This window comes from Somniosus microcephalus, chromosome 16, assembly GCF_052327205.1.
Source record: "Somniosus microcephalus isolate GS21.2 chromosome 16, FLI_Smic_1.0, whole genome shotgun sequence".
NCBI classification, from domain to species: domain Eukaryota; kingdom Metazoa; phylum Chordata; class Chondrichthyes; order Squaliformes; family Somniosidae; genus Somniosus; species Somniosus microcephalus.
Genome location: NC_141002.1, coordinates 63,849,627 through 63,875,950, shown reverse-complemented (window position 1 = coordinate 63,875,950; position 26,324 = coordinate 63,849,627). Strand labels below are relative to the sequence as shown.

Below are 26,324 nucleotides of genomic sequence, written 5' to 3'. Positions count from 1 at the left end.
GTCCAGCATGGCCCTGGTGCACGCTGCGCTAGGCTATTGCCTTTTAATCAGGGAGGGAGGCCTGTAGTACGTAGCGCCGCGATATTCAATGGGAGCACCCCAAGAGGGAGGCGGTGCGCTTCCATTAGCACCCCGCCTCCTGCTTTGGGTGCTACCATTCAATTTCGGGCATGGGGGTGTTAACTTTTTCGAGGCACTAAAAGTAGCGCCCCGGCAAAGTTAGTGCCCCAAAGGGGGCACGACCCAATTTTTCCCCCTTAATGTCCTATGTGACCCTAAGCCTCAAGCCAAGAAACTGACCATCACTAAGACCATTTACTTCTACCGCTGCAACTTCTCCTGCCTCTGCCACTGAAACTCTCATTCATGCTTGTTGTGTATTTTGAATGTGTATTAGAATTGTCCTACACGAGATACCGTAGTGGTGATTTGCAATTCACTATGGGAAATGTAGTGATTTGAGTGAAGAAGCACATTGTAAATAAAATGGCCGTTAACTAAACTCTCCACCCTGGAGTTAGAAACATAGAAACATAGAGATAGGAACAGGAGTAGGCCATTCGGCCCTTCGAGCCTGCTCCGCCATTCAATGAGATCATGGCTGATCTTCGTCTGAGATCATAGCTGATCTTACCAGTTCAGTACCCCGTCCCCGCCTTTTCTCCGTAACCCTTAATCCCCTTAGCCTTCAGAAATATATCCAATTCTCTCTTGAAAATATTTATTGAATTAGCCTTCACAGCCCTCTGTGGCAGGGAATTCCACAGGCTCACCACTCTTTGAGTGAAGAAATTCTTCCTCATCTCTGTTTTAAATGATTTGCCCGCTATTTTTAGACTGTGGCCCCTGGTTCTGTGCTCCCCGGCCATTGGAAACATTCTCTCTGAATTCAGCCTGTCCAGGCCTGCCATAATTTTATATGTTTCGATGAGATCCCCTCTCAATCTTCTAAACTCCAGTGAGTACAAGCCCAAACTATTTAATCTCTCTTCGTAGGTCATTCCCGCCATTCCAGGTATCAGCCTGGTGAATCGCCGTTGCACTCTTTCCATGGCAAGAACATCCTTCCGCAGATGGGGCAACCAAAACTGTACACAATACTCCAGATGCGGTCTCACCAGCACCTTGTACAGCTGTAGTAAGGTATCCCTATTCCTATACTCGAACCCCCTTGATATGAAGGCCAACATACCATTTGCCTTCTTAATCGCCTGTTGCACCTGCATGCTCTCCTTCAGTGACTGGTGCACAAGAACACCCAGGTCCCTCTGCACTTCCCCATCTCCCAATCTATTGCCATTTAGATAATAATCTACCCTCCTGTTTTTACCCCCAAAGTGGATAACCTCGCATTTATCCACATTATAGTGCATCTGCCACGTATCCGCCCATTCCCCCAACCTGTCCAAATCGCACTGTAGCCTCCTGACATCCTCATCAGAGCCCACCCCTCCTCCTAGTTTAGTGTCGTCAGCGAATTTGGAAATATTGCATCCAATTCCCTGATCCAGATCATTTATATATATTGTGAACAGCTGGGGTCCCAGGACAGATCCTTGCGGCACCCCGCTGGTCACTGCCTGCCACTCCGAAAACGAGCCGTTTATTCCAACTCTCTGTTTTCTATCCGCCAGCCAGTTCTCTATCCACGTTAATACTTTGCCCCCAATCCCATGAGCCTTAATTTTGCATGATAATCTTTTGTGTGGAACCTTATCGAAGGCTTTCTGGAAGTCAAGGTACACCACATCCACTGGCTCTCCCCCATCTATTTTACCAGTTACTTCCTCAAAAAATTCCAGCAGATTAGTCAAACACGATTTACCCTTTGTAAATCCATGTTGACTCTGTCCGATCCTTTCCCCATTTGTCAAGTGCTCCGCTATTTTATCCTTAATAATGGACTCTAGCATTTTGCCCACAACCGATGTAAGGCTTACTGGTCTATAATTCCCTGCTTTCTCTCTACCCCCCTTTTTAAATATTGGGGTAACATTAGCTACCCTCCAATCCACGGGTACTGTTCCCGAGTCAATGGAGTTCCGGAAGATGATCCTTAGAGCATCTGCTATCTCCAGGGCCACCTCCTTAAGTACCCTAGGATGTAGTTTATCAGGCCCCGGGGATTTGTCGGCCTTCAGTCCCCTCAACTTACCCAACACCATATCCCTAGAGATACTAATTTCTGTCAGCTCCTCCCTCTCATTAGTCCCTATGTTTGCCGATATTCCTGGGAGGTTATTTGTGTCCTCCTTTGTGAATACAGAACCAAAGCATGAGTTTAATTGGTCTGCCATTTCCTTATTCTCCATTATATATTCTCCCGAATCGGACTGCAAGGGACCGACTTGGGATTTTACCAGTCTTTTCCTCCTGATATACCGATAAAAGCTTTTGCAGTCTGTCTTTATGTTTGCTGCAAGTTTACTTTCGTATTCTATTTTCCCCTTCCTGATTAATCCCTTTGTCCTCTTTTGCTGTATCCTGTACTGCCCCCAATCTTCCGGTCTGGTGCTTTTTTTTGCCAGTTGATATGCCCTTTTTTTTGATTTTATGCTGTCCCTAATTTCCCTCGTTATCCACGGTTGAGTCACCTTTTTAGGTTTATTTTTATGCCAAACCGGTATAAACATGTTCTGGAATTCTTCCATTCTATCTTTGAATGCTTGCCATTGTCTATCCACTGTCAATCCCCCCAGAAACACCACCCAATCAATCTTACCCAATTCCCGTCTCATACCCTCGTAATTCCCTTTATTTAAGTTCTGGACCTTAGTCTCTGATTCAATTTCCTCACTCTCCATCTCGACTGAGAGCTCGATCATATTATGATCGCTCTGACCCAAGGGGCCTCGTACAAGAAGATTGCTGATAAGTCCCTTCTCATTGCACAATACCCAGTCTAAAATGGCCTGATCTCGAGTCGGCTCCTCGACATATTGGTCCAGATAACCGTCCCGAAAACATTCCAGGAATTCCTCCTCCTCAGAATTTTTACTAATTTGGGTAGTCCAATCAATATGTAAATTAAAGTCACCCATGATGACAGCTGTGCTCTTATCGCACGCTTCTCTAATTTCCCTTTTTATGCCTTCCCTCACCTCCATATTACTATTTGGAGGCCTATATATCACACCCACTAACGTTTTCCTCCCCTTGCTATTTCTCATTTCTACCCATACAGATTCCGTTTCATCCGAGTTAATATCCTTCCTTTCCATTGCATTAATCCCCTCCTTTACCAGCAATGCTACCCCACCTCCCCTACCTTTTTGCCGATCCTTCCTAAATATTGTATATCCCTGGATGTTAAGTTCCCAGCCTTGCCCACCCTGCAGCCACGTTTCTGTAATCCCAATCAAATCATACTTGTTTACCTCTATTTCCACAACTAATTCATCCACCTTGTTCCTAATGCTTCTAGCATTAAGATACAAAGCCTTCAGGCTTGCTTTTTTCACACTCTCATTATGAATTAGTTTGGCCCTTTGTGTTTCTCTCCTTTGCTTAATTGTTATATAGGTAAGGGTATAAAACCCCTTGAGACACAACAAAACTGGCGACGAGGACGACGGACTTGCGCATCACTTTGCACTGGAATCGGCGATGTTTAAAGTAAGAAGTTCCTGTCTTTTCTTAATGGCGCGCCCGCAGTTTAGTGCCGATGCAATCGCCTCGTAAAGGTGGCGGTTCGTGTGTTACACAAATAAGAAGGGGGAGAGTAACGATACAGTGAAACGAAGTGGAGGAAAAGGACTGTAAAATTTTTTTTAAAAGGTGGAGGAAAAGGACTGTAAAGAAAAAAAGAGATAACAAAACGGCTATGCTAACCAGAGCGTTTGGACCATTTGATGAAACGGCAGAGCAATGGAGTGCTTATACAGAGTGTTTCGGATTTTTCGTGACTGCAAATGGCATTAAAGATGACGTGAAAGTGGCGACGTTCTTCAGTGTGATCGGAGCAAAAACATTTGGCTCGTTATGAAGTTTGATGCACCCGGATAAGCCCGGCGCTAAGAGATATGATCAGGTTGTGGAAGTTTTGGAAACACATTTCGCACCCAAGCTGCTGCTGATTGCCGAGAGGTTCAGGTTTCACAAACGAAACCAAGGGGAGGGTGAGTCCATAGCCGAATATGTTGCAGTGCTAAAGAAGCTAACTGAGCATTGTGAGTTTGGTGAAACTCTAAATGACACTGTCCGTGATAGGCTTGTGTGTGGATTAAGATGTGAAGCAACACAGAAGCGCTTGCTCACAACTGACAAACTGACGCTTAAATCAGCAGTGGAGCTCGCTGTGTCTATGGAGTTAGCAGCTAAAGATGCACAGCTGTTGGGGGCTGCAACAAGAGTGCACAGGGTAGCAGCTACACCGGATAAGCATACAAGGGGTGCCAGAGAGTGTTACAGATGTGGAAGGTCAGGTCATCAGCCATCTGACTGCTGGTGTAAAGACCTGACCTGTCGGAAATGTGAAAAGAAAGGACACATTGAACATGTGTGTAAAGGGCAAAGCAAACAATCCTACACAGAGACACACAAAAACAAACAAGGAAACACATCCAACTGGCATTCTAAAAAGAAAAACCGACACATGGTGAAACAAGAACAGGAAGACAGTGACACAGACTCTGATGGGGAGCTGAATCTTCATGTGTTAACGGTGAATGGAGGCTCATCAGGCTATGGAGTCACTCCACTACTAGAGGGAATACCGGTCAAAATGGAGCTGGATACGGGGGCCACTGTCTCCTTGATTTCAGGGAAGCTATTCAAAGAAAAACTGAACCACCTATCACTGACGCCGGCCAAGCTCATCTTAAAGACCTACACTGGGGAAACAGTCCCAATGCTGGGTAAGACGGAGGTCAAGGTGGAGCTTAATGGACAAACTGTGATGCTGCCAGTTTACGTGGTCAAGGGTGACTATCCATCCCTGATGGGCAGGCCATGGTTGGAGAAAATTCATCTGGATTGGAAAAAAGTGAATGCGGTGTCAGTCGAAGAGGCGGGGCTAGCGGCAGTGTTGACAAAGCATGCGGCTGTCTTTGACGGAGAATTGGGGAGTATGAAGGGGATTACGGTCAAACTCAAGGTGAAGCCTGACAGCCAGCCACGATTCCTGAAGAACATAAGAACATAAGAAATAGGAGCAGGAGTAGGCCAATCGGCCCCTCGAGTCTGCTCCACCATTCAATAAGATCATGGCTGATCTGATCCTAACCTCAAATCTTCTATCACTCTGCATCCACCCAAACCCATGTGATCTCCCGGGAGAGGCGAAAAACCAGATAAAGACCCAATGGCCAATTTGGGAGAAAAAAATCTGGGAAATTCCTCTCCGACCCATCTAGGCGATCGAAATTCTTCCAGGAGATCACTCTGTCCCTATATTTTCTATAGTACTTACCTTCTGTAAAGGCGATCTCCACCCCAGCCAGGAACAGGAATAAAACCATCTCCTGAAATCTAACACAGAATTAGAACACAGTAGGAGCAGAACCAGGCTACACGGCCCCTGGGCCCATTCCACTACCCACAGGGCCATGACCATTCCGAACCTAGACTCATGTCCAATTTCCTGCCTGCTCCCCGTAACCCTTAATTCCCTTCACTTCTAGGAAACTATCTATTTCTGTTTTAAATTTATTTAATGATGTAGCTTCCACAGCCTTCTGGGGCAGAAAATTCCACAAACCCACCACCCTCTGAGTGAAGAAGTTTCTCCTCATCTCAGTTTTGAAAGAGCAGCCCCTTATTTTAAGATTATGCCCCCTAGTTCTAGTTTCACCCTTCATTGGGAACATCCTCACCGCATCCACCCGATCAAGCCCCTTCACAATCTTATATGTTTCAATAAGATCGCCTCTCATTCTTCTGAACTCCAATGAGTAGAGTCCCAATCTACTCAACCTCTCCTCATATGACCACCCCCTCATCCCCGGGATTAACCGAGTGAACCTTCTTTGTACTGACTCGAGAGCAAGTATGTCTTTTCTTAAGTATGGACACCAAAACTGTATGCAGTATTCCAGGTGCGGTCTCACCAATACCTTGTACAACTGCAGCAATACCTCCCTGTTTTTATATTCCATCCCCCTAGCAATAAAAGCCAACATTCCATTGGCCTTCTTGATCACTTGCTGCACCTGCATACTAACTTTTTGAGTTTCGTGCACCAGGACCCCCAGATCCCTTTGTACTATAGTACTTTCCAGTTTCTTGCCATTAAGATAATAACTTGCTCTATGATTTTTCCTGCCAAAGTGCATAACCTCACACTTTCCAGTATTGTATTCCATCTGCCAAATCTCTGCCCACTTACTTAGCCTGTCGATGCCCCTTTGCGGGTTTTTTATGTCCTCCTCACTCACTACTTTCCGTCCCATCTTTGTATCATCTGCAAACTTTGATATGTTACACTCGGTCCCCTCCTCCAAATCGTTAATATAGACTGTAAAGAGTTGGGGACCCAGCACTGACCCCTGCGGAACACCACTAGTTACTGGTTGCCAATCTGAGAACAAACCATTTATCCCAACTCTCTGCTTTCTGTTAGAGAGCCAATCCTCCACCCACGCCAGAATATTACCCCCAATCCCGTGATTTTTTATCTTGAGCAATAATCTTTTGTGTGGCACCTTGTCAAATGCCTTTTGGAAGTCTAAATACACTACGTCCACTGGTTCCCCTTTATCCACCCTGTATGTTACTTCCTCAAAAAACTCAAGCAAATTTGTCAAACATGACTTCCCCTTCATGAAACCATGCTGAGTTTGTCCTATTAAATTATGTTTATCCAAATGTCCCGTTACTGTCTCCTTAATAATGGACTCTAACATTTTACCAACCACAGATGTTAGGCTAACAGGTCTATAGTTTCCATCCTTCTGCCTACTACCCTTTTTAAATAAGGGTGTTACATTAGCAGTTTTCCAATCTGCCGGGACCTTTGCTGAGTCCAGTGAGTTTTGGAAAATTATTACCAATGCATCCACAATCCCTACCGCCACTTCCCTCAAGACCCTAGGATGCAAGCCATCAGGTCCAGGGGACTTATCTGCCTTGAGTCCCATTATTTTACCAAGTACCACTTCCTTGGTGATTTTAATCGTATTTAGTTCCTCCCCCCCTAGAGCCCCCTGTTTGTCCAGTGTTGGGATATTCTTAGTGTCCTCTACTGTAAAGACTGATACAAAATAATTGTTCAGTGTTTTTGCCATCTCCATGTTTCCCACCATTAATTTCCCGGTCTCATCCTCTAAGGGACCAACATTTACTTTAGCCACCCTTTTTCTTTTTATATAACTATAGAAACTTTTGCTGTCTGTTTTTATATTTTTTGCTAATTTACTTTCATAATCTATCTTCCCTTTCTTAATCAATCTTTTAGTTATTTTTTGCTGTCTTTTAAAGACTTTCCAATCTTCCATCCTCCCACTAGATTTGGCTACCTTATATGCCCTTGTTTTTAGTCGGATACTATCCTTAATTACTTTACTTAGCCACGGATGGCTATCTTTTCTTTTACACCCTTTTTTCCTCAGTGGAATATATATTTTTTGGAAGTTGTAAAATAACTCCTTAAATGTACACCACTGATCATGTACCGTCTTACCCTTTAATCTATTTTCCCAGTCCACTCTAATCAATTCCGCTCTCATACCTTCATAGTCTCCTTTATTCAAGCTCAGCACGCTTGTTTGAGATCCAACCTTCTCACTCTCTAATTGAATATGGAATTCAACCATGTTATGGTCACTCATTCCAAGGGGATCCTTTACTAGGACATTTTTAATTAATCCTGTCTCATTACACAGGACCAAATCTAAGGTTGCTTGCCCCCTGGTTGGTTCAGTTACATACTGCTCAAGAAACCCATCCCTAATACACTCAATGAACTCATCCTCAAGGCTGCTCTGCCCAATTTGATTTGTCCAGTTAATATGATAATTAAAATCCCCCATAATTATAGCTGTTCCCTTATTACAAGCCTCAGCTATTTCCTAAGGCCAGGAACATTCCCTATGCCCTCAGACCAAAGGTGGAGGCTGACCTGGAGCGTCTGGTCAAGATAGGGGTCCTGGTGCCGGTTTCGCACAGTGAGTGGGCCACGCCCGTGGTACCAGTGATGAAGAGTGACGGCGCGGTTCGCTTATGTGGAAATTTCAAAGTAACAGTGAATCCTGTGCTCTCAGCTGAACAGTACCCCCTCCTCATCATTGAAGATCTTTTCGCGGGTCTAGCAGGTGGTCAGAAGTTTAGCAAGATTGATCTATGCCAAGCCTACTTGCAGATGCATGTAGAAGAGGACTCACAGAAGTACCTCACCATCACCACCCACAAGGGCCTCTACAGGTACTGCCGCCTACCCTTTGGTATAACGTCAGCACCAGCATTGTTTCAGCGGGCTATGGACCAGATCTTAAGCGGCATTCCAGGGGTACAACGTTATCTCGACGATATCCTTGTTACAGGAAAGGATGACAACGAGCATCTGCAGAACCTGACGAAGACACTGGGAGGACAAATGCGAATTTTTCAAGCCATCAGTGGAGTACCTAGGCCATGTCAGCGACGCGGACGGCCTACACACAGCACCGTCGAAAGTGAAAGCCATTGCCGACGCTCCTGCACCTACAAATGTCAGGAAAGAAATTCACCTTGCTGACGGATCATCGTCCTCTGACATCGATCTTTGGTCCACACACAGGAATGCCCTCCCTGGCAGCGTGCAGGATGCAGCGCTGGGCGCTGATGTTAAGCGCTCACAATTACAACATCAAATACTGGAGGTCAGCAGCACATGGCAATGCAGATGGATTGTCAAGACTTCCGCTGCCTGTGCCCTCTGAAGGCTGTGAGCAGAAGATTTTCTACTTTGACATGGTGAGCAATGCCCCTGTCACGGCTCGGCAGGTCAAGAAAGAGACCAGAGTGGACCCTACACTATCCAAGGTGCTGGATCGGGTGATGCGAAGAGACGGATCATGGGTGTCAGACGCACCACCTGAGCTCCTACCTTACCTGTCAAGAGGGAAGGAGTTGTCTGTCACGTCAGGATGCCTCCTTTGGGCATGCGAGTGATCATACCACCAAAGCTGCGGAAACATGTCCTCAACGAGCTGCACTCAGGACATTGTGGTATTGTCCGGATGAAGGAGCTAGCATGAAGCTACTTCTGGTGGCCCGGTCTGGATCATGAAATTGAAGTTGAAGCGAAATCATGCCCATCATGCAAGACAACCAGGGATACGCCAAGAGCAGCACCACTGCATCCATGGGAATGGCCGGCGACACCGTGGCAATGGATCCATCTGGACTTCGTGGGACCAGTGGAAGGAGCGATGTTCCTGGTCACGGTGGACTCCCATTCCAAATGGCCGGAGGTTGCAGTAATGTCCACTACCACTACGGAAAAAACCATCGAGACTCTGAGAGAGATGTTCGGGCGATTTGGTCTGCCGGAGCAGATCGTAACCGACAATGGAACACAGTTCACATCCCAGGAGATGGAGGAGTTCCTCAAGAGCAATGGAATCCAGCACACGTTCTCCACGCCTTATCATCCATCCACGAATGGATTGGCGGAGAGATTTGTCAGAACGCAGAAACGCACATCGAAAGCGGCAAGAGGTGATGCTCCTCTAAAGCAGTGCCTGAATGCTTTCTTGCTGAAATACCGAAACACGCCTCATGCTACGACTGGAGCATCTCCTGCTTACCTACTCATGGGAAGGCAGCTATGGACATGCCTTGACCTGCTGAGGCCAACGTCCACAGAAGCAGTGGTGCACGCCAATCAGCAGGATCAAGTCAGCAGACGAGCTCAGAGGTCCAAAGAACGACACTTTGTGGTGGGGGGCAAAGTCCTCGCGCGTAACTACACCACCCCGGAGCGGTGGGTCCCGGCTACGGTCATTCAAAAGATGGGCCCCGTTTCATACTGAGTCCGCACCGGAGACAACCGAACATGGAGACAGCATGTAGACCAGTTACTGCCAAGACAGTCGCCACAGGTAACCCAAGAAACAGAGGATCATGGACCTGCTGGGGGCTCCAGCAGGGACTGGTCGTCTGACCCTGAGATGGTGGCACCATCCACTCCTGTGCCATCGAGGGAGGAAGCTATGCCTGCAGGGTCACGGGAGAGCCAGCCAGAGCCTGCTCCTGAGACTAGGCGTTACCCCCAAAGAGAAAGGCAGCCTCCAGAGTGCCTTAGTTACAGTTAGTGCTAACCTGTGTGCATGGGGCAGAATAATCCCCAGGGTTAGCGGAATGTGTAGGCAGTCTACCCTCTCTTCCAAAGTTATAGTCATTTTCAGTTATTCTGTTTTGTGGACATTCTATTTTAAGGGGGAGGAAATATGTTGTGTATTTTGAATGTGTATTAGAATTGTCCTACATGGGATACCGTAGTGGTGATTTGCAATGCACCATGGGAAATGTAGTGCATTGAGTGAAGAAGCACATTGTAAATAAAATGTCCGTTAACTAAACTCTCCACCCCGGAGTTCTTCTTAATTGTTATATAGGTAAGGGTATAAAACCCCTTGAGACACAACAATGCTTTTGTCACCTTTAGATGCGATTATTCCAATGCCCTGCTTTACGGCCTCCCATCTTGCACTCTCCATAAGCTCTAACTTATCCAAAATGTCCCAATTACCCCGATTCTCACTGACCTACATTGGCACCTTGTCTCCCAATTTATTACATTTAAAAACCTTGTCCTTGTTTTCAAGTCCCTTCATCATCTTGCTTTGCCTGATGCATTATATCCCTTCTGGTCCTAACCCTAGACTTCTGTGCATTCCCCCTCTCTCTGCCTCACTATTAGATGTAGAGATTTCAACTGCCTCTGTCCTACTCTCTGGAACCCCTCCCTAAACCCCCTGCCTCAGCTTTAAAAATCTATTTAAAACCCATCTTTTCAACCAACCTCTCAGTTGCACTTCCTACTCTGTCATGCCATGAGTCCATATCCCTTCACCTTTCTATGTCCATTGTGAAATGCCTTGATATGCTTTCAATGTTATATAAATGCAAGTAAACAACTACTATTTAGACTTGGAAAGGGCTGTTCTTAGACCTGTTGCCTCATCACAGGATAAATTCGAAATCAGGATAATTACATCTGTTAGTATCAGCAACCTGAGATATATGCAAGTTAATGTGAACTGAGTTTAAACTTTATGGCCTAGAAATTCCATTCCCCTGCATGAAATACTTACCCAGCGCATGAATGATAGGGTTCCAGGGGCCCGGATGTTGGGCCTCGAACCTTATTCTCATAACAACGGCGCTGCAAGAGGAGGCCACACAGTGATGGAAGGGTGAGGGAGATCTGAAGTCGGGGCCAGGGATGCAAAGAGCCTAACGCCTGCTTCAGGCATGGATGAAGTACAACTCTTGTTTGCCCTTACCCAATATGGCAGCGGTGTACTTCCATTCAGAAGTGTATGGGCGTTTCCTGCCCGACATTTTGGGGGCTTAGGAGGCTGCACAGCACCCGAAATACAGGCGCTCTGCAATTCAATTTCTAGGCTGTATACATGTGACCCACAAAGAAAAAAGATTGGACCCACCTGTTTTACAATGATATTTCTGCTCTTAAGTTGTCCAACTTCTTCCGAACCTCCAGCTATGTCCTCTGGAGTTCTTGAAACTGAGTTCACTCTTTGAGTGCTATAATGCCATGCTTGGTACCTCCTTTATATATTTGGAGGTCTTCCTTACCACCGTCTCATGAAAAACCTACTTGTTTTTCTCCATAACAAAGATCACCAGTCTGTGACAGGCTGGCTGGCAATCTACTTCTCCAATAATTTTCATCAACCGTGTTGCTCAGAAATTCCACATTCTACAGTGGGATTAATGAACTTTTTGAAATTGATTACTGGACTAACTGGCTCATTATCTTCTCAGGAGGCATTAAAAGATCACTGTTGCAGATGTTTTGTGATTGGCTGCTGGTTTTCTTTTGTTGCTGATAATGAAATTCCATTCTTAAGAATCATATGCTTTAAAGCTGTGTTTTCCCACAATTTTAATGAAAAAGAGGACTGATTTTAACCCCTTACTCCTGACGGTAACAGGGTGCAAGGGGTTAAAATATCAGCAGCATGATACTCACTTTATTCGCACTGCACTTGATGCCTGCGCCATTTTACCGGGAGTGTTCTGGGCAGCGTCAGAGGCCCCAGCCCCAGGCTGGCGATGGCCTCACTAAAATGCAAGAGTTGGCATCTGACATAATTCAGATCGCGACATGATTTTAGCGCACAGTTGCGTGTTCAGTACCTGGTGCCAGACTCGCCAGGAGCAGGCCCAGAAGGTGGCCAAGAAGGTCAGTAAACATAATTTTTTATTGTTTCCTTGTGGGTCAGGGGGGGCAGGAGTACTCCTCTGGGCCCACAAGGAAAACTTGGCCTCCCCTGTCTCGGGTTTCCCCCCCCCCCCCCACCTCGACTGCATTCGCCTGCCAAACCCCTCACTGAAGCACTTAGCTGACAGCTGACCATGGTAATGAAGCCTGGGAGTTAAAATGACCCGGACCTCATACCGACACTTTGCAGTGAACTTTCCCCTCGCTCCGCCAGCCTGACGCATAACTCTTGCCCCAAGGTAAAACATTTCTTCCATTTTTCCATTAGAAGAGGAAAATCTAGCCCTACCCAGGTAAAAGTAATTATAAATGTAATTAAAAGGGCTTTGCTTTGCCATTCATATGTTTATACATTAATTGTCAGTGTTGGAAATGTAAACATGTCCTTTGAGTGGTAATCTTTTTGTACAAATTAAGCAATGAATATCCATGCAAAATGTATTCTCCAGGACTTTATTGGAACAATGCCAAATCAATATGTTCCTAATCTTCACCAAAGATTGTATCTTAACAAATGATCTGACAATTTTTATGTCAGTAATAAGACCATCACAATGTAACTCCTGAAACACAGGTGTAGCCAGGAAGACGTCTGCATGAAACACTCGTACAAGATACACTTAGCCAAGCATCTGAGCTACCCCTTTCAAGGAATCCCCCGTCCATGTGTACACAGTAAGATGGCCAGAAACATTCTCAGCATGGTCCTCTGCACTTCATCAATCATCATCAATATCCATCCTTTACTGTGATGAAACCTTATTCTGTATAAACACAAAAGAAAATCTCAGCAAAAAAATCTAAATCAAGTGCAGCCAAATTATATCCCTACTTTCTGTGATGTGTGAATAATGTCAATGTGCTGTGCCATGGTGTTTCCCCTTAGTGCTGGTGAATTGTATGCAATAATTAAAGCTTAACCTATTACAGTAGTTCTTCCACGTGATTTTGCTGTGGAAGGAGTAAATGTACTGACTGGCTGCAGAATTTCAGTGATGGCTAGATGGGATTGTGGTGGTCCTCAATCTCCTTGGGCAGTGTTTTGCAATACCTGTAACTGATTCACCAATGTCTACTGCAGCTATAGCTCGCTGGTCTTGACATTTGTTTTGACATATTAAATGTCACTTGGACTGAATGTGGCATTGCCAAGAATCAACTGTCTAATCTCTGCTTACTCCAGGTGAGCACTCCCTCAGCATGTCCATTGATCTGTGTAGGAGCAGAACTTTGGGCAGCAATGAGGTTTATGAATCCCTGCCACAAGGTTCTCAGTCCAATCACGTAACATGTTGGAACTGTATAAGAGAAACTCTTTGAGCCTATCCTGTCTGACACTAAATTAACATGCATCATGAAGCTAGATAGATTGTCTTGCAAGGATTGCTTGTGTCAAATCCCTTGAAAGTTTCTGGGGGCCCACAGTTTAAGTTATACAGTTGCTGTTTGTACTTTCTGACCAGGTAATTGGCAGTTGAAAGTGTACTTTAGCCTTACCTTGCAAGTGTTAGTTTGGCCCAGTTGGTAATATTCTTGCCTCGGAGTCAGAAATTTGTGTGTTCATCATTGTTTTAATTGCATACGAACTGTGACTAGATGTAAAAGAGATTAGCTAAAACTAGCAAAAAATAACCTACTTTTTGTCACACATGCACAATCAAAAAGGCTGATTTTTAATTTAAAATCCTTAATTTCAGATTTTCCTCCTCATGTACAAACTTTTTGGCACTGTGTCTGCAACAATGTTGGCCCATTAATTCGGGTCCCAACGCGTGAGTAAGCACCGTGTACTCACGCGTGGGCCCGATGGAAGAGCCGGTTTTCAGCATGCACAGCGCATGCGCGGAAAACTGGCATTTCCTTTCCTCTAAACCAAGGGGTTCAGAGGTGGAACGCGTGCGCGCAGGAGTCTGCGCGTGCGCGCTGAAATTCCTTTTTTTTTAACAGGGTTGCCCGTGCGATAAGGCCTCCAAGTTTTTACGCGAGAAAAAAGCAGACGTAAGTACTTAGTTTTAAAAGGTAAGTGGTCTATCAATTAAAGTTAGAATTTTTTTTCCACAGGGTTATTATTTTTAAAGACTTTACAGTAAGGTAAGTGTATTTTTAGACCCGATTTGTTAAAAAATTATTTTTTTCAAAAATTTGAATAATTGTTTAAATTAGTTTTTTTTACAGTTATTAATAGTTCATTTAATTAGTGGGATTTTAAAAAACTTTTATTTGAAGTTTTAGTACTGTTTTGGGCACCCGGAGTTTTCATGAGTTTGACAGTTCTTACTTTCAAACTCATGAATGAACTTTTGCAACCTCCGATTGGTTACCCAGTGCTCACGTGATCCCAGCCGGCTCATCGAACTAACTACGCTGCTGGATCACGCAAGCACAGCGCGCCGGGAGCTGAACCGGGCCACTGACAGGAAATCCACGCAGGGCCAGGCTTCAACTGTCGGTGCGCTATGTAAGTGTAGGTCAGGGGCTTGCACCCGCGGGAAGCCCCTGACACCAATTTCTGGGCCGTTATTGTTAACTAACCATGGACAATTGCAGCTGTGTTGGCATAGATAAATGGCCCTTGAAAGGAGATGATATTCATCTCACTAGAAGCCTTACTTGCTAATTCCCGGTTGGCCTTGTGAGGGCAGAGCTTCTGCCTGCCTCTTTCAAGACCAGTCATGTTGATGGGGATTGGACGGGGATGGGGACGGGGACAGGGACTTCCTACGCTGGGAGTTCCAATTTCCTCAGTCCATAAGGGACCTAGCATAAGACTGGAGGCCAGCATGCCCAGTGAAGTGAAGGCTATCAGCCTCCAGGAGGGTGGAAGTGAGACCTATCATGTGACTCCGAGCCAGGAAAATGGCTTGGACCACCTAAGAGCAGGTAAATAATTAAAACATTTAGTATTGGCCCTCTTACACAGGTGGCCTAGGGGGGAGAGGGGGGCAAGTTGGGTCTCCTTAGCATTCTTGCATTCTTTCCCCCCCCCGATGTCAACCAGACACCAAACTTTCTGGCAGCATGGGGCAGACTGGCACTCGAGAAGTGTCATAGTGGCACGGGTGCCCACTAATCCTTAGGGGTCAGCGCCGGAGTGTACTGGTGGGTTTTGATCCTTGCGTAACTGCCAGGATTTTGATGGATAGATTTTCCAGACCACCATTTACAAAGCTAGTTCCAATGGTAACATCTATAGTGCATGCAGTCAGCCAATGCTGTCGGAAGATGGAGCAGCTTCAGCCACATCCAATTCCACATCAGTATGAGCAAAGACAAAAGCAATCTACTTTTAGAAAAATACAATTTAGTTGCTTGAACAGAGCTTTTCACTTTGTTTTCCTCTATCTTCCCTAACTTATAGGACAAATTTTAATGGCTGCAGTGACCTTTGTATCCTCAGTAATATTAGTCATGTTGAAACTAAAAGACTTTGTAAAGGACTTTTCACTAGTTTGAATTCATGTCTCTCTGTGCCCAGAATTTCTTTCATGCAGGCTACACAACAATGTCTCTCATATGCTCTGTATTGCTTTGTAGATGTCAAACCTAATTACTAATTCATCTTGTTTCAGTGAACTGGACATAACAAAACCACTTTACATTGCAGTATGCCTGCCAGAAGCCTATAATTTTCACCTATGTCTTAAAAAACCTCTAGATCCCAAATAATTTATATTTCATACATAGATGATTCTGACAATGTTTATTTCATATCACAAATTCACTTTTACTATTACTGTATAGTAAAAACAAGTTTCAAAGGTGTTGGCATTGACTTACCCTGTTTCAGCTATGGTTTGCTTTGGAGGGTCCATTTGTGAATAATATTGATGTTGGGTGGGTATTTGCTATAAACTAAAACAAAGAAACTGGAAATATCAACCAAGGATAGCATTTTCTAAAAAGAGATTGTTGCTACTGAATGAATAGAAGAGGGGTTACATGTTTTAATGAATAGCCTGTCCTCTATTACAAATTACCCATTTTAAAAGATCACCACCAACAACCTGCATTTATAAAGTGCATTTAACGTAGAAAATGTCCCAAGGCGCTTCACAAATGTGTACTCAGAAAAAAATTAACACCGATACAAAGAAGTCGATTTTAGGAGGGCCGACTAAAAGCTTGGTAAAGAGGCAAGTTTTAAGGAGGAGATGTAGAGAGGTTTATGGAAAGAATTCAAGAGCTATGAGTCTAGGCAGCTGAAGGCACAACAGCCAATAGTGGGGCAAAGGGAATGCGGGATGCACAAGAGGGCATAGTTGTCAGAGGGGTGTAGAGCTGGAAGCGGTTACATAGATAGGGAGAGGCGAGGCCATGGAGGGATTTGAATATGAGGATGAGAATCTTAAACTGGAGGCATTGGGAGTCAGGAAGCCAATGTAGGCCAGCATGCACAGGGGTGATGGATGAGCGGGACTTGGTGAAAGTTGGGATATGGGCAGTAGAGTGTTGGATGAGTGGAGTTTTTCCAAGAGTGGAGGATTGGAGGCCAGCCAGGAAACTATTGGAATAGTTGAATCTGGGAAAAGGCATGGCAACCCATTTTTCTAAATAAGTAGAGTACTACAGCACTATGGAGGATACAACTAATAGCCAAGATAGACATAGGATATATTCTTCAAAAATAAAATGCGAAAAGCAATGTTTCAGTTGTCTACAGCCTAGAATCTCGGCCACATAGGAGGATGGGATTCTGACAGAATTGTTCGGGTGGGTTGGAATTTCGGGAGGAGCCCAAATCCTCTGGTTGCCAGTCCATTTAAACTAAGTAGAACATTCCCATTGTTCTTACCTACTTAAGACAATCTTTAGAATGTCTTAGGTTGTACTGATGAAGGAAAATCTAACACAAAATCTAGGCTGACGCTTCAGTGCATCACTGAGGGAGTGCTGCACTGTCAGAGGTGCTGTCTTTCAGATCAGATGTTAAACCGATTAGATGTCTTCCCTCTCAGGTGGACATAAAAGATCCCATGGCAATATTTTGAAGAAGAGCAGGGGAGCGCTCCCTGGTGTCCTGGCCAATATTTATCACTCAACCAACATCACTAAAACAGATTATCTGGTTATTATCTCATTGCTGTTTGTGGGACCTTGCAGTGCAAAAATTGTACTTCAAAATACTTCATTAGCTATAAAGCGCTTTGGGACGTCCTGAGGTCATGAAAGGTGCAATATAAATGCAAGATTTTTCTTTCTTAATATTTTCCACTACCTAGGAGACATCATTGCTTCTCCTTCCTGTCATATATTCCAAGTAGGACAGAATCATAGAATCTTACAGTACAGAAGGGGGCATTTGGCTCGTTGTACCCATGCTGGTTCTTTGAAAGAGCTGTCCAATTTAGTCCCATACCCCAGCTTTTTCCCCATAGCCCCGAAAATTAGTCCTCTTCAAGTACATGTCCAATTGCCTTTTGAAATTTCCTATGGAATTTGCTTCCACCACCCTTTTAGGTAGTGCATTCTAGATCTTAACAATCCTCTGTGTGAAAATAATTCTCCTAATTTCCCCTCTAGTTGTTTTGCCAATTATTTTTAAATCATGCTGTCCAGTGGTGTTGTACCATTTCCAAGAGTTCTGGGATAAAAATGAAGGAGACACAGTATTCAAAACTGGGTTTCTCCGCAACATATTTTCCCATTATGTGGTTCATATTTTGGATGGGAGCATATTTTGGTTTTCAATACTTTTAGAAACATATTATAGTGTATAAATGTCATATTTAACTGTTGCAGTGTCCATGAGCAAGACTTTATACAATCTGTCTACTGCTGCAAGACCCCTTCTGTGGTAGTCCCATTTAGTGTCACAGAAATTCTATCTGTGATGAGACATCATATCATTGGCTGTAAAAAGATAAAATACCAGAAATAATGGCAAGTGCCAATTACCATTGTCTATCTATATATTTCTAGATATTGATAGACTGGGTTGTTACCTTTGGATTACATTTTATTTTAAAAGTGGGAAAGCTTTTTATCTATCCTGCAAAGGCTACGTCGTCTACATTTTGTGATGTCAGGTGTAAGTCTTTGTTTTGCTATATGCTCACTGAGGTCTGTTGCCCATTGACATCAATTAGCTTGCCAATTAGTGAAACCTAATTTCTCACACATGAAGGCCCTTCAACTAGTCATGGTTAAAAATTCAAGTCCAAAGATATAATGAGAGATAACAATGAATGGTTTTGATGAATTAGATATGAGTGCAGGTATTACTTGGCCTGTGCTTCTACATGATTCATGTGCTACATCATACTGATCCAAACCAAGTCAATATGCCTGCACTTCTATAGTATGCTCCTGGTCATCAGCTATTCTATATATAATACCATAATAAGTGGAAGAGTAATCTGTACGTGAGATAATCTCAGGTGATGAGAAGTAATATAGTGTATACACACTTTAGTGATAGGAAGCAAATGAATGCAAATCTGATGACTATGTGATCAGACAACATCATGCTCTTCATGCTTGGATAGTCAACATGCTTTTCCGCTGCATAAATTCTACATGGTATCCCTGAACAAACACTAAATAAATATGTACCAAATGTCACCTTTCAGCACAATGTGACTATGAAAAACAAGCTAAACAGTTATAACAATAAACTAGAAAAAATGTTGACAGCGTGATGACTTTTAGTGCATATAATATGGGAGAGCGAGGATTCAAAATATTTTTACATAACAAAACCGTTTATTATTAATGCCCTTATATGTAAAATAATGATGGAATTGGTATGCTTACGGAAGAAATTACCACAAAGTTGTAGGTATCACCCCATGTCCAGAAATACATTCATGCAGAATAATGCTTGGTTTTATTTTAGTTCCATATTTTAGCCAGACGATTTGGCTTTCTTGACCTGTGTACGTCATTATTGTGTAGCAAATTTGAACTTCAACACGTACATTAGCAATAATACGATTTTGAGGACGTCACAACTGGATTTTAGTAAGCATCAATGTAAAGCATCCTGCAGATAACAAGTAATGTCTATTCCCTTTATAATATTGAAGGCTACAGGACATTTACGTCTACAATTTTAATTATGTTGCTTTCAGCTCAATGAATGGAAGCATTGTAACTCTTTTTGCCTTCTTGCAGAAATACAGTAAAAAAATCGCTAATATATTCCCAGTGCTGCATAGCATTACTTGTTATTGTAGCTTTTTCTGGGTATATTTGAAGTGAAATGGTATTTATTTACAGTGACCGAGTGATCACGGTACCGGACTAACAACCTAGAGGTTATGAGTTCATATCCCACCATGGCAAGTTGTGATTGAATTCAATACATCTGGCAATTTGTAGGCTAGCTCCAGAAAGCAAGGCTACATTTACTATATTTCTGCTCAGTGTAGGGGGAGGGTGTGGTATCAAGTGTGTGTTGGAGGGTTCTTTCTACATTTCTGTGCTCATTGAGGAGAAGGGGGTGGTGGTGGTGGTGGTGGTGGTGGGGGGGGGGTGGAGTTCACACCATATCACTGCTTAGTGGGCAGAGAATCCAATGTGGGATTAAGGTCTGTTCCAGATATTCCTGCTTCATGTGGGAGTGGCATTTCATTTCAGAGCTGGGGAGAAGATCATGCTTTCTCTGTTCAGTGAGGCCAAAAATCCAAATGGGTGTTATGGTCTGATCAGTGATGGGTTGAATGTGGATTTGTGCTCTGATCCTGAGATTTCTACTCAGTTAGGATGGTTGATTTGGATTTGTTGGTGAGAGGGGGCATCAGATATCTATTGGCTTTTAATGTCCCTTTGCTACTCACATGTCATTCTGTTTTTCAAAGCTGTACCCATGCTCCTGCATCAATTTGTTGCCAGCTGTTTTGTTTTGTTCAGTGTGAGGGGTGTCCATTATTTTTGCTCAGCAGGTGAGATGTCTGCGATTCTTGCTCAGCAGGGAGGTCCAGGATTTTTGATTTGGGGTTGTCTCCGATTCTTGCTCGGATGGCAGCAGATCAATTACCTTCAGAAAATGCCCCAATAGCACCCTGAGGAGTTGAAGATTTAAATTAATTACCTTGTCATTGGGCCCTGCTTGGGCCTCTTTTCCACCGTCAGAGCAACATTGAACCATTCTGACTTTCCATTGGAGCAGGTGCCACCGATGTACCCTTACATATGCAGCCAATCCACCCCAAGTATACAAATGACACCATCCCCATAATTTGGGAAGGAGTCTGGAGTTTCTGGCTTTGGCAGACTCTGCTAACAGAACAGGCCCATCAGAGTTTAGGGGACATAGAACCATAGAGGTTTATAGTACAGAAGGCGGCCATTCAACTCAGCGTGGTCGATGTTCCTGGAGCCGTCAGGCGGGGTTTCAGGCGTGTGGGGGAGGAAAATCCTGAAATCGGGGGTCCCAACACCATCCCGCCCAAAACCCGCCTCCACATAAGTTTCACAGGAGGCGGGTACCCGCCCCGCACTGGGACCCGCCGACCCGAGGTGGGAAGGGATTAGTGTCAATTAACTGCTTGTTAACAGGTAGTTAACAGGCAGTTTTTAGCCTAATCCCTATTTTGAGGGGTGTCGTGTGGGATTCCCGACGGCTCCAAATCACGCCAGGTTAGAGGAGTCAGGCCGTCGGGTTGAAGGACTTGGAGGGGTCGCGATGTCGGTGTTCAGGTGAGTGATGGGTGCATGAGTGCAAAGGTGTGTTTGGTGTGTCTAAAGTGTGTAAAGAAGTTTAAATTACCTGTACCTACCTTAACAGCCTTTCTTCCTCTAGGTTTCGGGAGTCCATCACTCAGCCGGCACTGAAAGCAAAATAGCTGCGAGCTGTCAAAAGTGACAGCCTTCAGCTTTCATTGCCGGTGAGACTTCTAACTGAGTCTGTGTAGAAGGACTCAGGTTAGAAGTCAGACTGTCAGTGTTTGACAGCTTTAAACAGCTGTGAAACACTGATATTTCATCTGTCAAGACCTCTTGACAGATGAAATTTCAGTCTGTGACGTCACCTGTTGCAGGGTGGCCCTTAATTGGCCTGCTGAGCCCGCTGGGCAGGCTTAACAAGGTCAATCAAGGGAAAATCGCATGGATTGGCCAGACGTCGATGTAGGCAGGACTAAAACCCGAAAGTTGTAGTCCCGCCTCCTTCATGAAAATCGACCCCAGCATGTCTGTGCCAGTGTTTTGCTAAAGCAATCTAACACTAATCCTACTGCCCTACCCTTTGCCCATAGCCCTATATCTTCTTCTGCTTCAAATATTTATAGTTTCCCCTTAAAAGATGCAATGGTTTCTGTAGTGTATGTACCTTTAAGGGGAGAACTACTTTTTACAGCTCCTGTATACTGTAGTACCGGCAGTGACCACACCTGTATATAAACCCTGAGTAGGGATCTGTACGTTTAGTTTTAGAGTAACCCTCATCCAGTAAATACCTGTTGATTGTTCCTGCAGTCTCGTGTCTAGTTATTGAAGGACACACTACATCAAAAATACACGGATCTAACAGTTTCTCCTTCTGACAACCCTCTGTGTAAAGAATTTTCTCCTAACCTCTGTCCTTGCTCACATAGTGACAATGTTGATCACCTGTCGACACTGAATGCCCAACCAAAGAAAATAGTCTTTTCCTATTCAAGACTCTTCATAATTTTAAAAACCTCTGTTAAATTTTCTCAGCCTTCTCTGCTCCAGTGGAAATAGTCTCAGTATCTCCTCATAATTATAAATTCCCATTGCTGGCATCATTCTGGCAAATTTACACTGTATGCGCTCAATGGTTTTAATGTCCTAGTAATGGGGTGCCCAAAACTGCACACAGTACTCTAACTCTGGCCTGACTATTAATGTCTACAAATTTATCATTTGTTCTTTACTCTTGAATTGAAAAGTAGGGAAGTTATGCTAAACCTGTAGCGAACCTTGGTTAGACCACACTTAGAGTACTGCGTACAGTTCTGGTTGCCATATTATAAAAAGGATATAGAGGCACTGGAGAGGGTGCAGAGAAGATTTACAAGGATGATACCAGAAATGCAAGGGTACACATATCAGGGAAGGATGAACAGACTTGGTCTCTTTACTCTTGAAAACGGTTGAGGGATGACCTAATAGAGGTCTTTAAAATTAAGAAAGGTTTTGATAGAGTGGATAGAGAGAGAATGTTTCCACTTGTGGGGAACAGCATAACTAGAGGCCATCAATATAAGATAATCACCAAGAAATCCAATAGGGAATTCAGAAGAAACATCTTTACCTAAAGAGTGGTGAGAATGTGGAACTCACTACCACAGGGAGTGGTTGAAGCAAATAGTATAGATGCATTTAAGGGGAGGCTAGACAAGCACATGAGGGAGAAGGGAATAGAGGGTTATGCTGATAGATTTAGATGAGGAAAGATGGGAGGAGGCTCGAGTGGATCATAAACGCCGGCATGGACTGGTTGGGCCGAATGGCTTGTTTCTATGCCATATATCCTGTGTAATCTACATCCCTATTTATAAAACCCAAAGTGCTGTTGGCCTATTTGCCCTTTCTGCAAAATCTGTCTATCTTCCTGGAATCTTTTACATTTTCCAAACCTCCAACTCTTGGGCATTGGAAGTACAATCTTGAAACTTGTTAATAACACAAGTCCAAATCATCTATTTAACGGAGAACAAAAGTAGATCCAGTCCTGACCCCTGGGGTATACTACTTCCAATCCTTCTTCAATCCAAATAACAACATATTTACCCTAATTCTTTGTTTCCTGTCTGTCAGCCAATTTTCTATCTACGCTGCTACAATTCCTCTTTGACCATATGGCTGAATTTTACTTACAAGCCTCTCATAAGACACCTTATTTAATGTCTTCTGAAAATCTACATCAACTGCATTCCTTTTATTTATCAGTCACCTCTTCAAAAAAACTCCATTAAATTTGTCAAACTCAATTTGCCGTTAATAAATGCGTGCTGGCTGTCCTTGATTAACCCACGCATTTCTAAATGCTCACTAATTTTATCTTGAATTATGGAATCCAAGAGTTTGTCCACAACTGAACGTTAGATTATCTGATCACTGCTCTACAGTTACCCATTTTATTCTTCTCTCCCTTCTTGAGCAAAGATGTTACAGTGACTACTCTCCAGTCACATGGTACAATATGCATATTTCAGGAGGATTGAAAAACTGTGGCTAGAACCTTTGCTATCTCCTCTCTGACTTCTGTCAACAGCCTATGGTGCACAATATCAGGACCCAGTGACTTACATACCTTGGCCTAGAAATTCAGTATAGCCACGTTTGGGGCGCTACAGCCGGGCGGCCGCTAAAGTTTGCGCCCAGCGCAACTTCGCACCACCTTCGCCGATATTCAGTGGCATCGCCCCAAGAGGTTGCTGCTGCGCTAAAACAGGCGATGCACGACTATCATTAGGCGCTAAGCCGGCGGCCCGGGGCGATACCCCCGAGGGCGGGCGCAGCGCAGGTGCAGCGAGTTGCTGATTGACGGCAGACACTCTGGCGCCGGTGAGCTCTTAAAGGGGGAGGGTGGATTTGTTTGCCTGCCACGCCCTGCACACTGCAGCCCTGAAGCAAGGCCTGACCACTGCTGCTTGATCTGTACAACGCCCAGGACTATGGAGAAGGCCAGGGAGAGAGCGCAGCGCTTCAGCGACGGTGACCTGAGGGTGCTGGTTGGCGCAGTGGAGCGCAGGCGCCATGTTCTGTTCCCTGAAGGTGGCAGGAGGCCGCTGCCCAGCGCCTATAGGAAAGCCTGGAGGGAGGTGTCAAACAGGGTGACCTCCAACAGTGTGGTTGCCAGGACTCCTGTGCAATGATGGAAAAAGTTCAACGACCTCACTCGGGTTGTCAGGGTGAGTACCCTTTCCAGTGTCCTCCTCATCCCTGCATGTGCACCTCAGTTTATGGGCAAAGGGACCTGAAAGCCCTAATGCCCAGCCCTCATCCAGCAGCTATGGGACTGTCATGAAAATCACTTGCACATTCAGCACTTTACACACTGTACAAGCTATTCGACCATGGGAGGCAGTACAGCCAAGATCAGGGCTTCACACTGTCAGGGCTAGTCCACCATGGGAGGCAGTGCAGACAAGATCAGGGCTTCACACTGTACTTAGAGGCCGTCCTTTCTCTTGCAGGCCAAGGTGGCGCACAACCGAAGGCAGCAGCGTGAGACCGGGGGAGGCCATCCTGACCTCAAAGAGCTCTCCGACCTGGACCAGCGTGTGGAGCGCATTATGTCAGGCCGGCTGATTGGCCCCGTCGCCAGTGGAGATGCCGACCCTGTTCTGGGCCCCAATGGTAAGGGCATCACCTTTTTGACCTCTCTCTTTCCACTTGCGCCTCAGAACAGCATCCTTTGCCACTGTCCGACCAATGCAATGCATAGCAGCACTCATGCCTCCCTCGCTGCCACCCTGTCCTCACTCTAAAGCAACTCTTGTGCCTCCCTGCTTTCAGATGCTGAATCGCCAGGTGAGGAGGCGGGCCCTCAACCTGGCACTGTGAGTGAATCGGAGGGCGAGGTGGAGGAAGAGGAAGAGGAAGCCGGACCATCAGTGCCACCCTCAGCCGAGGCAGCCCATGGCGATGATGGGGACACGTCTTCCCTGGAGGGGAGTGAAGCTCCGGGGCCCAGCGGCCTGCAGCAACGCGGGAGGGGTGGGGTGGGGAAGCTCGGCGGACTTCTCCCCGGAGGGTGAGTGCGGCCTCCAGTCCTGCGACGGTGAGCGCAGAGGAGGTGCGGCTCCTAGAGGAAATGGCCGCCCAGGCTGAGCGCAGGCACACTGAGCTCATGGCTGCAGTGGCAAGGATGCCTGACTCCAGAGTCACTGTCAAGGAGTGTGCAGGAATTCGGGGCAGCACAGGCGGCTTCTAGCCAAGTGCTCAGTTGTGCCGTCCATTCACTGGCTAGTGTCATGCGGACACAGACCAGGGCCACACGGGCACTAACTGCTGCCACCCTCGCTGGATCGGCCAGGCATCGCCAGGGCACTCGCCGCGCCGCAGCAGCCCAGCAGTCTGTGCTTCAGCAGATTGCTGCGCATGCTGCAGTGCTGGCCCGTGCGAGTGCCACTGTCTCAGGCGACCAGGGAGTACCTGTGATCTGTCAGGTTGGCAGCATTCCTGCAGCCAACACTGCCACTCCTCCATTGCAGCTGCCACCAGCCGCTGGACAGACTGCTGCCGCACAAGCAGAGTTGGAGCAGTCAGCAGCCGGCCCCTCCAGGGCCAGAGCTGGTCCAGGCCGACCTCCAAGGGCATCTGCCGTCTCACCATCTGACCCTCAGCAGCCTTCCCCCAGCCTTGCTGCAGCCACTGGGGTCCCATTGAGGAGGAGCTGCAGGGCGGGCAGGGGCCAGTCACAGATGCGAAAGGCATCACCCTCGCAGGGCAAAAAGTAGAAGGTGTGCCCAAATGTTTTGTTTCACTTGTAAAGGCCGAGACTGGTCGATTTGTGTTTTTTGAAAGGCCAAGACTGGTTGATTTGTGTTTTTCGAAAGGCCGAGACTGGTCGATTTGTGTTTTTTGGGGGGGCTTCTCTCCATTAGTTTGTTATGTGGGAAGGGCAGAGGTATCAAAGTAATAAATGTTCTTAAATCGCACTGTCCATGCTTTCTTTTGGAAGTCCTGGTTGCCCTGCTCGGCTGAGGGCTTGTGGAGCAGCTACATTCATCTTGTGCCATGCCATTCCCTGAGAGGGGGCCTAGAACCGACGTTCAATAAGCCACCGACGGGCGGCCCTTGCACTTTCTGCCTCCCTCCTGTGCTGGTCCTCCTCCTCCTCCTCCTCTGGTGGTCCTCCAATGTCTGGTGGCAGTGGCTGAGTCCTGCGGATAGCCAGGTTGTGCAGCATGCAGCACACGACCACGAAATGGGAGACTCGCTCAAGCGAATACTGTAGGGCTCCTCCGGAACGATCCAGACAGCGGAACCGTTGCTTCAGGACGCCGATTGTTTGCTCAAT

The 26,324-nt window shown here is 45.5% G+C and overlaps 1 long non-coding RNA gene across 3 annotated transcripts; it reads right to left on the bottom strand.

The window, feature by feature from the left end:
- Positions 1–12,824: 12,824 nt before the first annotated feature.
- LOC147106233 (uncharacterized) lies at positions 12,825–20,542 on the bottom strand. Of its 3 annotated transcripts, XR_015081396.1 has the most exons (4): positions 20,167–20,542; positions 16,166–16,240; positions 13,886–13,980; positions 12,825–13,152 (listed from the first exon to the last, which is right to left on the bottom strand). It is a non-coding gene; the product is annotated as an uncharacterized LOC147106233 (long non-coding RNA). The 3 variants fall into 3 exon arrangements; XR_015081397.1 differs by lacking the exons at positions 16,166–16,240; positions 20,167–20,542 and adding an exon at positions 14,108–14,442; XR_015081395.1 differs by lacking the exons at positions 16,166–16,240; positions 20,167–20,542 and having other exon boundaries at positions 13,886–14,709.
- Positions 20,543–26,324: the final 5,782 nt, after the last annotated feature.